Source organism: Pelobates fuscus, chromosome 1, assembly GCF_036172605.1.
Source record: "Pelobates fuscus isolate aPelFus1 chromosome 1, aPelFus1.pri, whole genome shotgun sequence".
Lineage (NCBI taxonomy): Eukaryota > Metazoa > Chordata > Amphibia > Anura > Pelobatidae > Pelobates > Pelobates fuscus.
In genome coordinates this window covers 17,876,430-17,890,042 of record NC_086317.1, presented here as the reverse complement: position 1 = coordinate 17,890,042, position 13,613 = coordinate 17,876,430, and positions in this window count along the sequence as shown.

The following is a 13,613-nucleotide window of genomic DNA, read 5'->3' as shown; positions in this document are numbered from 1 at the left end:
TTTTATACTGTTTTGTACATTTTATACTGTTTGTGCACTCTCTAATAGTGTATGCTTGAATAACAATATGATATTAGAAAGATTCAGTGTTGGGTCGAAGTGTGTCTCTTCACTTTGCTTATACAAGTGATATGTTTTAAACACAATTGTTTTAGAGGTATAACAGTGAAGGTTTCCATTATTAAGGATAATAATATACATTATAATACTTTATAACTGCTTGGATGTGAGCTCAGATAGTGTATAATAAGCTACTTAGTCACAAACACTGGGCAAATATTTGTTTTTTGCTTTCTTTCACACATAAACAAATATGAATACTAATTTTGGCCAGTGTTTGTGACTAGGTGGCTACTAAAAAAAGACTGGACATACCCCACTTGCAATACCTTGGGTTGTGTACTTTTGCAAATGGTATGCCATCATGGGGGTAAATCTGATTCCTGGGCTACCATAGGTCAAAAGTAACGTAACCAATCTGGCAAATTTCAATGTGGAAAAACTGAAAAATGGAACGTTCTATATTTGACCCTTTAACTTTCCTAAAAAAAAAATGTTCATGGGGGGGTACTGTTGTACTCGTGAGACATCAATGAATACAAATATGTGCATTTTATTGCAGTAAAAGAAAACAGTATTATGACATTCACAGTTAAAATGTCACGCAGAACTAAATTATTTTTAAAAATCTTAATTTCTCACACTTTTTTTTTATTTTATTCATATTAATTATGTTTCATACATGAATAGTTAATGGGAAATGAAAGCCCTGTTTCTCCTGAACAAAATGATATATAATAAGTGGGTACACTTGATACAAAAAAGGTGAATTAAGGTTGAACAGACATATAGCGCAAATTCCAGTTTTTGTTTACATTTAGAGATGTCGCGAACATAACATTTTACGTTTGCGAACGGCGAACGCGAACTTCTGCAAATGTTCGCGAACGGGCGAACCGGGCGAACCGCCATAGACTTCAATAGGCAGGCAAATTTTAAAACCCACAGGGACTCTTTCTGGCCACAATAGTGATGGAAAAGTTGTTTCAAGGGGACTAACACCTGGACTGTGGCATGCCGGAGGGGGATCCATTGCAAAACTCCCATGGAAAATTACATAGTTGATGCAGAGTCTGGCTTTAATCCATAAAGGGCATAAATCACCTAACATTCCTTAATTGTTTGGAATAATGTGCTTTAAAACATCAGGTATGATGTTGTATCGATCAGGTAGTGTAAGGGTTACGCCCGCTTCACAGTGACAGACCAAACTCCCCGTTTAACGCACCGAAAACAACCGCAAACAGTCCATTTGCACAACCGCAAACTCCCCATTTGCACAAGGTTGGATACCAAGCTAGCTTACCTCCGCGTGGCAAGTGTGGCCTGGTGCTCACCGGGCGGGAGAGGCGGCCGATCTCCCAATCCTGGGATGCCCAGAAGCAGCTACTTCCCGGCAGGAGCTCCGTTACCCCCCCTCGGACCGGTGGGGGTTATCCCGGTCCACCCCTGAGAGGCTGTCTGGAGCTAATGGACGCACAGAGCACAGCCGCCCAGGCTGACATACTCATCTGCGACTCTCCCAATATGGCGGCAGCCGCGTGTCCTCCTGGTACCAGCAAAGCATGGCAGGATATGGAGTCTAAGCTGGACAGACTCTTTAATCAATTTTGGAAGCAAATAACAAGCAGGACGCCCCAACAAGCTCCACCACAGAAATGCAGAGCCTGCCCCACGTCAAGCACTCGCCTCCACCTTAAGCCACCACAATCCTGCACCGGACGTGAAGCACCACTGGGACAGATCCGACCACCCGACAAAACAAGCTTCCACCACCTCAAGCCGCGAACCCGGCACTAAGCCAGAGTCTTGCCTTTGTTGTTCCAGGTATCAGGGACTCCCAGGGTCTGCACCTGGTGCCCAGAAGGGATCGGATGAGCACAAGCAGTAAACAGCAGCCTGCCAAGCATGTCCCACTATAGCCGATCCTCCACACCATGCCTTTGATCACATGAACTGCTTTCTGCACATTAACTAATCGTAAAGTAGCAAGCGTTTAAACATGTCATTATTTCACCTCCTAAAGAGTTTATTGTCATAGTTCCTTACATGCCTTTACCTTAACTGTTCATGTATTATGTTATTCACTAGTCTCATCTCATGGGGAGACTCACACTTGATTTATAACTAGTGGTGGAGCTGCTGATATAAATACACAGTTGATAACGTGCAAGCTACACCCTAAACATGACAGCCATCTTTCACAACAATGTACTGTTATATATACTCATATCCTCAGTGCAACTAGCCATGATATACACACATTCAGCCTAGCATGCTCAAATATAACACACTTCTGTCTAAAAAAAAAAAAAAAGAATGCAGCTTCCGAATGAATCTCAAATGGATGCTGTCCAGGAGGTGGGAGGGTCTGGGAGGGAGGATCTGCTGCTGATTGGCTGGAATGTGTTTGCTGACTGTGAGGTACAGGGTCAAAGTTTACTCAATGATGATGAATAAGGGGCGGACCGAACATCACATATGTTCGCCATCCATGGCGAACGCGAACAAGCTATGTTCGCCAGGAACTATTCGCCAGCGAACCGTTCGAGACATCTCTATTTACATTTAGTTTTGATCAGAACGTGTACTATTGACTCTATTCTTAAGGGTTTAAATGAGATATGAAACTTTTTCTCACACCACAGGTCATTCCTTTGATCAACATTTTCTGCACTAGCCAAGTGTAGCTTCAGTTCATGTCTATTGGTCTAAAAATTGAAATTAATTTTGAATTCATGACAGTTCACACTTTATTGAGTAAAACTAGCTTATTTTTTCTATCCTGCATAATAATTCTCGTAAAAAAAAAAATGCTAGAAATTTCTCATAATAATCGACTTAATTATGGTAGTGAATGCATGTATTTATCCTTATCAGCGTGGAGGTATATTAATTATTGTGACTTAATTATTATAGCACTCTCTTCTCTGCGTCCTCTTTTCATGATTGGGGGAAGAGGTCATACAACTATACAGCCTGTGTTAGAATGGGAGCAGGGAATTGAAAGTTATGTTGTCTATGGCTGTCTCTTGAGTTATGTTGTCTCTTGAGAAAATGAGAATAATGTTGACTAAAACGGATTCCTACTGCTAACCACAATAGCATTCCCAGGGACCCTTATTGTATACTTATCACCTTTGCCTGGTGGATCTGGGACAGGCGTGGGTGGGCCAGGAAGGGGCAGCGATCCAAGCACATCCCCTTAATCTATGGTTCACTATAAATAGGGGTGTAAGTCTAGCCTCTTTTGGTAGTCCCACTCTGGAAAGACCGAGAGCGATGTTGGAGAAGTGTCTGCGTGGTCCTAGTGCCCAGACACCATTCAACACAGTGCAAATCCATCTAATGATCCAATATGTTAGGTGTCAATCTGCGATGGTGGACAGGATGGTTGTTATACCGAAAACATATCTGGATCTAATATTCTAATAATATTCTATTGAAATGGCCATAGCCACTACTTGTTTAATCCACTATTCTCACTAATCATTGTTTTATCATACATTTATGTGCTATAAACACAAATACAATAAATGTTATCCTAATGTTTTTTTTCAAACCAGAATTGCTTGGGTAAGGAAGAGGTTTATAAGCACAAACTACCAAAAATAGAAAAAAAAGAAAATAAAAGAAAAATAACAAATAAACAAAAACAGCAGGCATGTTGTGAATATTTTCCAGACTGCATTTTTATTTCCCACTTGCTGTAAGATGGCCCATTTATTTTTTTGTAAACTTTTGTGTGCACATAGAACTGCAATCTATAACAGCAATTAAAAATTATAAAGTAAATAATATGTTTGTTAATTGCATAATAGTTTGAGTAGTTTAAATCTGCATCATTCATACTAATGGCATGATGCTGCAATCAGTGGCAGAACTAAAATAGAGAGGGTCTTGGTGCAAGAATTTTTTTTGGACCTCCTACCGCAAGGACGAAAAAAAAAAAGTAGATCCCTGTCTGTTCTACAACTGTCCTTGCAGTTTTGTGTTTAGCATTGAGCAGTGTTTGTTTGTATGTCTGAATGTAAGCATGTATGTGTGTGTGAATGTAGGGGTGTATTTGTGTGTAGTGTTGTGTTGTGTGTTTTTATTTACTGTTGCCATTTAAAATCAGTGGTTTACTTGTGTGTAGTGTTTGTCTTTGAATGTAGAGGTGTGTTTGTATGTAGTATTGAAGTCTGAATTGACACACATATTCCCTTGAATACACACAGGCAAATGCAGACTAACATGCAGACACACCGATAGATAAATAGACACACATACAGACATGCATGCAAAATGTACACATTCCTTTAAAGCACAGATACTGTTTAATGTAACCATTATACAAGTCAATATAGAAAGAAACCTTAAAAAACAAGGATGTGTGATACTATATAATAATTCATAGGAATACGTAATCCTCTTTTTCTCATAATTGCTTTTTTTTTTTTTTTAATACTGAAGCTATACTTTCAGAGTTTGGGATTAATGGAACATGTTTTATAAATTGTTCTCATACAAGTGCTTCACTTTCAATGTTTAATGATGGTTGTTCCATAAGAAATGGAAAAAGTATATTACTTTTAAATTCAATTCCCACATCATACAAAGTGGCTGAAAAAAGCTTAGGCCTTACTAACAAGGCATTTTTGTTGTAATATGCTATTAAAACAATTATACATTTCACATTTCATTATAATTTTCTTGCATCTGATTAACTTATATTTGCACTGTTTGAGCTTTTAGGATATATGTGATTACATGAAAAAGAAGAGCTCATACACACACATCTCAGAATCTCCTAACTACACCAGTAATAATGAAAGAACTTGCATAGTACACATTTTAAGCCACTCTCATGTTTCCTACCTGCAAGAGGGTGGGCGGCTCCCTTGGATCCAGTTGGCTGAGGCTGTTAGGAGTCAGAGAATTTCCCACTCTGCTTCCCTCCTCTCTCCCTATTCTCGTCTCGACCTGCGCAACACTGTTATATTAGGGAGGAAGTGACCTGCCGTCACTTCCTCCAAGCAATGCCTAACAAAATCACAGGGGCCTATATAGCACCAACAGATTCAGTAGCGCTTTACAATATTATGAGAGGGGGGATTTAACTATAAATAGGGCAATTACAAGAAAACCTACAGGAACGATAGGTTGAAGAGGACCCTGCTCAAATGAGCTTACAGTCTACAGGAGGTTGGGTATAAGACACATTAGGACAGGAAATAGCAATCAAATAAGGTGGGAGTAAAGCAGAGATGGAGGAAAGAGTAGAGTTCTACAATTTAGTAGAGAGCGAGAGACAGGTATGTGAGGTTACTCTGGGAGGCCATAAGCTTTCCTAAAGATATTGGTTTTAAGGAACTTCTTAAAAGATGCAAGACTAGGGAAGGGAGCAGCCCGTGAGAAGTCCTGCAATTTTGAGTTCTCCATACGGTGTGAGCAGCGGACAGGAGAAGGTCATGGGCAGAGTGGAGAGACAGAGAAGGGGCATATCTATGGATCTGTGAAGAGATATAAGAGGGGCTGGAATTGTTCAGTGCTTTATAGGAATGGGTTAGCACTTTGACTTCTATAGGAAACAGGTAGTCAATGTAAGGACTGACAGAAAGGTGAGGTGTGAGAAGACCGACTAGAGAGGAAAATCAGTCTGGCGGCAGCATTCATTACAGACTGTAGTGGGTCAATACGGCTTTTGGGAAGACCACCAGGAGCTCAGTTTTAGAGAGATTGAGTTTCAGAAAGCGGGAGGACATCCAGTCAGAGATGGAAGAAAGGCAAGCAGTGACACGTTGCAGGACGGCAGGGGAGAGGTAAGGGGAGGAGAGATATATCTGGGTGTCATCAGTGTACAGGTGGTAGTTGAATCCAAAAGAGGTAATAAGTTTGCCAAGAGAGGCAGTATAAAGAGAAAGTAGAAGGGGACCAAGGACAGAGCCTTGGGGGACTCCAACTGAGACAGGATGAAGGGAGGAGATATCATTAGAAAGAGAGACACTGAATGAGCTTGTGGGAGAGATAAGAGAAAAACCACGAGAGGACAGAGTCACAGAAACCGAGTGATTGAAGAGTTTGAAGAAGGAGAGCATGATTTACGGTATCAAAGGCACCAGAGAGGTCAAGAAGAATTAGCATGGAGTAGTGTCCCTTGGATTTAGCTGCGATTAGGTCATTAGTAACTTTGATAAGATCAGTCTCAGTAGTGTTGAGAGGGTGGAAGCCAGATTGAAGAGGGTTAAGGAGAGAGTTGGAATTGAAGAAGTGAGACATACGGGTGAAGTGAAGTCTTTCCAGAAGCTTTGAGGAAAAAGGGAGCAGGGATTTGGGACGATAGTTAGAGGGGGAAGGACTTTCTTTCAGGATAGGTGCTACAGTGGCCTGTTTAAGGTCAGCAGGGACAATGCCAGAAGAGAGAGCAGTTTAAGATATGTGTTAAGGAAGGCACAAGACAAGGGGATAGATATCTGATAACGTGAGATCGGACAGGATCGAGCGGGCAAGTTTTCGGGCTAAGAGGAAAGGAGAAGAGCATCCACCTCTTGTTCAGTAGCTGGGAAGAAAGTCTGAATGGTAGGAAAGGCATGATCTATGTGTGGTTAAGTAAGAGAATGGCAAGGTGGGGAGAATTCTTTCCTTAGCTGTTCGATCTTGTCGGTAAAGTAGGATGCAGAGCTATTAGCTGTAAGGTTAGTTTGGTGGGTGGCCACAGCAGAACGAAGAAGAGAGTTAAAGGTGTCAAAGAGACGCCTGGGATTGCGGGATCATGAACTAATGAGAGAGGAAAAGTATGACTGTTTGGCAAGGGAAAGGGCAAGGGCTGCACTGTATGAACACAATATGAATCTAAAATGGAAAGAGTCTGACTGGGTGCGAGACTTCCTCCAGGAGTGTTCAGCACAATGGGAGCATCTTTGCAGGTAGCATGTTGATTTAGTATTCCACGGTTGGGTGTGTGTCCTCCTCGAGGTGCATGTTTGGAGCGGGGCTGCAGTGTTCAAGGCAGAGGTGAGGGTAGTGTTATAAGTGGAGATGACCAGTGAGGGACAGGACATTGAAGTGATGGATAGCAGTTGTGAATCAATATCAGCTGACAGCTGCTGGAGGTCAATAGAATTTAGGTTCCTCCTTAGTTGAGGTGGGTTAGGCTGAGGTTGTTGGGTGAGGGTGTACTCAAGAGCAACTAATAAGAGGTGGTGATCAGAGAGAGGAAATGGAGTATTGCAGATATTAGATATTGTACATGCATAAGAGAAAATGAGGTCGAGGGTATTGCCTTGTGGGCTGTCTTACAGCAACTCCTGGCTGTTATAGCCCACTCTCACAAATAGAGGTGTTCCCAGGCTGCTGAAAGAACCACACACTTTGTAATGGTATATAAAATATTATATGTCTTTGGATGCCGTATTTATACCATTTATAGACCCATTCTGACTAATCTTTATTTGTATCTATCAATGCTTATATTTATTAGAAATCAAATTAGAAATATACCCACGTATCACTTTACAATTTTGCAGCATTTATAAATAGTGATAACTAGAATTAATAAAAAAAAAAAAAATGGAAACAACCCCAGTCGTATCAAATAACATACGTGTTTTCTATTTGCTAATGCATATACCATTGTTATATGTAACATTATTATGACACCAAAAACTTTGTGAATGACACTCATTGAGAATGAGGAAAAGCTTAATAACTTGTACTGAGAGTAGTGCTTACTGGTGAGGTCACAAACAAGGTTTAGCTCACCTGTGGCATTTCACGATGGACATATACCATTAGCATATCAGATAATTATCATTATTATTAATAGTATTTATATAGCGGCATTCCTCAGTGCTTTAAAATTGTAGAAAGGGAATATATGACTAGTAATTGACTTACAAAATGGTACAGAAGGCCCTGTTCAACCAAGCTTACAATCTATGAGGATTTGAGGTAGGTAGACATGTATCAATCGGTGTGCTGCCCGGGGGAGTCCAGAACCAACGTACCAGGCAGGTCCCTTCTGCACAAGTAATTTTATCTAGATCCTTTATCATGTTTAGTTCTTATTTTATGCAATCTATACATTATACAATAATATTTTTAACTGATGAACCATGCCTATTGTCTTGGACATCTCTTATGTTCGTCAAATTTTTAAAGTGATCTTACTTATCTGACATCATCTCAGCAAAATCTCATGTCCTGCCTTGTTAACTTGGTTCCTGCTGTTGTGTTCAGTTGTTCCTAAATATCTGTGCCCTACATCCATTTATATAGATTAAATTAAAATTATGGTCATCGCTTTCAATGCAAAGGCTGGGCGCCAACCTCGACATTGTTGAAAGTATAGACAGCATTGATTTCCTCTAAATCACAAAATACAGTAAACGTCAGGGTGCTTTTAAAACATGTCGTGAACTTGGCTTAAAAGAAAGAAAAAAGAAGATGATATGACAGTCTTTACAATGAGACGCAAATCGATTAGAACACATTGCAGCCTATTTACTAAATAGGGAGTTGAGATGAGTTGACAAACGACATTCAAAAAAATAGGCTGAAACAGCCAAGTTGGGAAGAAAAAATCTTCAACCAGGCATAGCTGGAAAATGTGGCCTAGTTTTTTAACGTTAGTTGTTGGATCCCAGGTTTCCAATGTTTTAAGCAAAGACTTGAAATAACACTCATAGAACATGTTAGATTGCAAAGTCAGACATGGATGAAGTTCACATATTTCTCCTTATAGAAATTTCCACATTAAGTTTTTTGAGAAATCAGTTTTTGTTTTGTTTTGTTTCCACTTTCCTGGAAAGAACCCATAATGAAAAAAAAATAATAATAATAATGATATTGAATTAAACTTTGCCAATCACAACTTTTATGGAAAAGGTTTTAAAAAAAATAAATAAAAAAAAATTATAATTAATAGTGATTTATTCATGTATTTATTTTGTTTTCTGTGTCATAGCAAAGGCAATTTAACTGAGTAGGATGATATAACTAGATGTCTCAACGGACCATTAATAGGAGCCATTAATTCATTAATAAAATCAGTTGCGTCCACATAATGCTGTAACTTGTGCTAAAACCTGTTGTGAATATCTCCCCAGTACCTATTCAACTGCAAATAATAAAGCAAAGTAAAATCCTTTCATCTTCTCACTCTTCCTAAGACATTGCAGCCAGCAACACACAATTGTGCTTTAAAAAAAATTAAAGCTTCAACTGCCCTCTTTCAACTACGATCATAATTCTGATGTACACACTATAACTGCTGATACATAAAAACTACCTTCGTATAGGGACAGGTGGAGATCAGCCTCTTGAAATGGTGAAGTGAATCAGAAGGAATTTGTTTTTTAGGCTCCTCCTTGATCCCCGTTAGCAATATTAGAAATTAAGTTGTAACTGATTCCTTTTTTGTGGTTTGCAGTTGGCCTGTGAATGAACTCAAATTACTTTTTCCCATTGTGACAACATTTATGAAATAGTTTATTTAATATGACTTCAAAAACATATCCCACGAATTATTGTATTTGTCCTTATAATATTAGGGTTTCCCTTGCACTCCTAATTACTTGTCTCAATTTGGCATTTTAAATTATCTTTTAACACTGTTCTCAGATTAAACTTCATCAGTTTTATGAAAGATAAAAAACTGTGTAACTGAGTAAAGATTGTCATGTTGACCTCTGTAAACATCCTAGAAAATGTCATAAAACCATTCCATGTTTGTTGCATAAGGACATAATATATTCAATTCAAGACTGTTTCTATACTAAAGAGCATTTTTTTTTCTCATTATATTAATGTTACTTTTGTTTTAGTTATTCTTCAGAGAGAAAATGTTACTGTAAAATATGTAGCTAGGCCACAGTTCCATTACACGTTCTTTCAAATGAAAGGGTGGTTGAGAAACTAGTGTCAAAGGTGGCCGATGATATCTGACATCTTCTCGGGCCTGGGGTTCCACACAGGCTGTAGTAGGACACTAGACATTTGTTGGACTTGGCTAAATTCACTTTAGAAATCAGTTACCTATCTTTGGTCGCTACCTGACAAGAGTGACCCAGGTCCGTGCAGAAAGGATGGCAAGAAAACAATATACTCAATATTTTACTTATTTCATATTTATATATCAATGGTTGTATGCTACTGTTTGTATGTGTATGCAATAAAATAAACATGTTATCAAGGAAATCAGATTACTGAGTTTAAATAAAAAAAAAATACAATATGTCTTTTAAATGTAACATTACAACCTCTAATACACATAAAATAAATAAATTAGTAAAATAGAAAATAACGCAAAGCCTTATATTAAAAAAAAAAATAGAGGGGGGCGGAGCTTGACTGCCATGCAGAGAAGTTGTATACACCCGGAGCTCTGAGCAAGGGGCCGACTTTAAGCCCTATATGATGCACCACAGCCGAGCTAACTGGGTACCTTATTTTTCCCACCCCATGGAGCTCTCAGCCTGGACCTACACACACAGACCCTGCTGAATGAGCACAGGCGGAACAAAGCAATGCAACTCCACTCACCTAGATGGCGGCTGTCTGCGCTTCGACAGCTCCTGTAAACAATGCCGATCCCACATATCACAGTGGCAGACTACTGGCTCGCCTGGATCAGCTATGTGCAGCTTTTGGGAGGCAAGTACCAGAGGTTGGTGGAAGGTGCTGGAGAGGCAATAACGCCACAGCGGCATGCCGCCCATTAGCGACAGCGGAGAGGAGGGCACTCCACTACATGCGATGACAGGCGCAACTTTTATTGAGTTCCAGGAGCTGGCAAATGGAATGTGGTGGCTTCCGCACAGCTTGGCGACACTCTTCTCTGGCCCTTACTCATCCTTAGCCATGGACTGACCCATCAAGCCACATGAGAAGTGGGGTTAATAGCATGCACAGCCGTTGAAGAGTTTTATTTCCTTAACATTATGTTGCAGTCTCTTAGCCACTGATTCCCTTCATTCTTAGCACTAAGGGTGTCTTGGGAAGATCAACATCACAAAAGCTGTGGTTTTACACACATCTTGCGAATAGCTTACCCACTTGGGCAAAAAACTTTATTAACCTCTCTCAGCATGTTTAGTTTGTGTCTGTCTGTCTACCATCATTTACCTATGTTTTACAAGCATGAATATACATCTTGACATTATAACTTAAAAAAAAAGTGCAGTGAATTAGACATGTGATGTACTCTACTAGTTGATATTTTCTGAAGTTACCTTTTGCAATGTCTCTGTTAATATGTGAAATTAACTAAGCTCTACAAAAATAAAGAATTAAAAAGAAAAAATATATAAAATAGAAATACATAATGTTTGCCATGTGGTTTGCTTCAAATGGGCTTGTAATGCCAAAATAATAAAATGTCATTGAAATTCTGAAGCTTAAATAGCACAGTTTACTGTTTGTGTACATTATATTAGTGACAGAGCCAACCGGAGATGGGTCCCTATTTCTTTTCTTTTAGAAATTAGAATGCTAATTATTTTGGATAAATAACCAGTACAATTCCAGAAGGTGCATGGGCAAAGGGAGTATATAACATAGCTAATTACCCTATAGATCAGGGGTTAGCAACTTCTGTAACTCCAGATGTTGTGAACTACATGATCCATAATGCTGGCAAAGCATCTAGATGTTGTCAATTTGCTTTTACCAAAAAGCTATTTAAGAGTGGTAGAGGTTGCGGTCGTAAAACAAACAAAGAGTATGCCACTATAACATCGTCAACAAATGTTTTTGTGTCTTTCTGCTCATTTTGTGTCTTCGTATTGCTAATAAAATGAACTAATTTGTAATATTTCAGTTTTATTTTACACAGTTCCTGCGTAAATCATTGCATTTTTCTCCTGCATTAGCTTTTACTCCAGTAGAAGCTGCGCAGTTCAGTTATTTACGACCTAACTCAGTGGGATACCTCTCTCGTTATAATATGTACCTGATTCACAAATGCTAGAGATTACCAGCTCATTAAACAGGATTTGTACATGAAGAGCTCTGATAGAGTACCATAATAACATTGTGAAACATTCTGTACAAATATAGAAAAATGTTTTGAATAAAACAACTAGGGATCTATTAAAGAAATCTCACTTGTCAACGGACGTTTGAAGGAAGCCATTTGGCAAAGATCATGTGATCAAGATCAATAAATGCTATAGTTTATCATAAAATTTATTTTAAAGACCATAACAATAAAAGACAACTACTATATTATAATAATAATAATAATAATAATAATAATAATAATAATAATAATAATAATAATAACAAAATATTTAACCCGGAAAGGTACATTCAGATTACTCTGGTTTTCAAGTACATCCTGTGGATGTTACCTTAGCCCAACATCCAGGTATATAGATTTCTTTCAATTTACAGCTGCAATATGAAACAGTGAGTTTCGAAATAATTTAAAATCCATTGTGACCATCATTTTTACTGTAATTCTGGGGAGTGGGTTAGACATGGGTGTCCATTGGCCAGATCTCTCAATACTTAATGGATGTTGCCTTACTTTTCAATGTTGATTGAAGATTATGCCAGCTTTAGTGTACTAATAATCTTCATTTTAGTAATGACAGGAGGCGAGTATTTTGCATAATCTCTCTTTATTAGCTCCACAGCAGCAAAGAAACACATAGAAAAAAAAAAGAACCAGTCACAAGAGAGTAGGATGTACATGAGGCATAGTGACCTCACCATTTCCTCTTTCAGAAAGCGAACATATAACAAGCCATAACAATAACTCCGAAATCCAACATCCAAAGGAGCAAAATTTCCCATGAATTCCACACAAACAACCAAAATGTTTTCAGAGACAAATCAAAATCCGAAGGTGTACAGGGTACGAACCCTTAAGTGCTGGTCACAGCCCTGATGGAGAGCATCGATCAATTCTCCAACAATTACATTTAATTTCGAGGAAGATATTCCTTTAAGCAGGAAGTGCTGAAAAGTTAACAGAGTCTGCCACAGCATGTTTCAATTCAGCAGTGTACTCAATTCACATCAAGTAGGGGCCTCGCAGGATATGAACCCTTAAGTGCTGGCCATCCCCTGATAATTAATTAAGGGAGAAATTCCATTAAGCCAGAAAGGCTGAAAATTCTGTCCAGTAGCCTGTCTCCCTTCAGCAGTATAGAGTAGCAGATACACAGCGGGGGATTAACCTCAGGTGCACAGTGTATGACCCCTTCAAGTGTGGGTCACAGCCGTGATAGAGAGCACCAATCTGTGCTCAAACAGTCAATCTGAGGTTAATGGGTGATATCCCTTTAAATCTCTAATATAATTGATGTAATACAACATTAACATGAAATTATAGTACAGCAGAATACTTACCTGTACCTGGATTTAAACTGACACCTGTGTCAGAGCCGCCTGAGCTGTAAGAGCTGCTAGGGCTAAGCTGGCAGCATCAGTATAAGTTACTCCCAAACACCGAAATCACAGTGTACTGTGAAGCAAGATGGCCACCCTCAATCTCACGAGAGGTGGGGGGAAAGGCAGCGGTTGTGCCGGGTTTAACTAGAAAACCGGAGGGAAGGGGGACAATA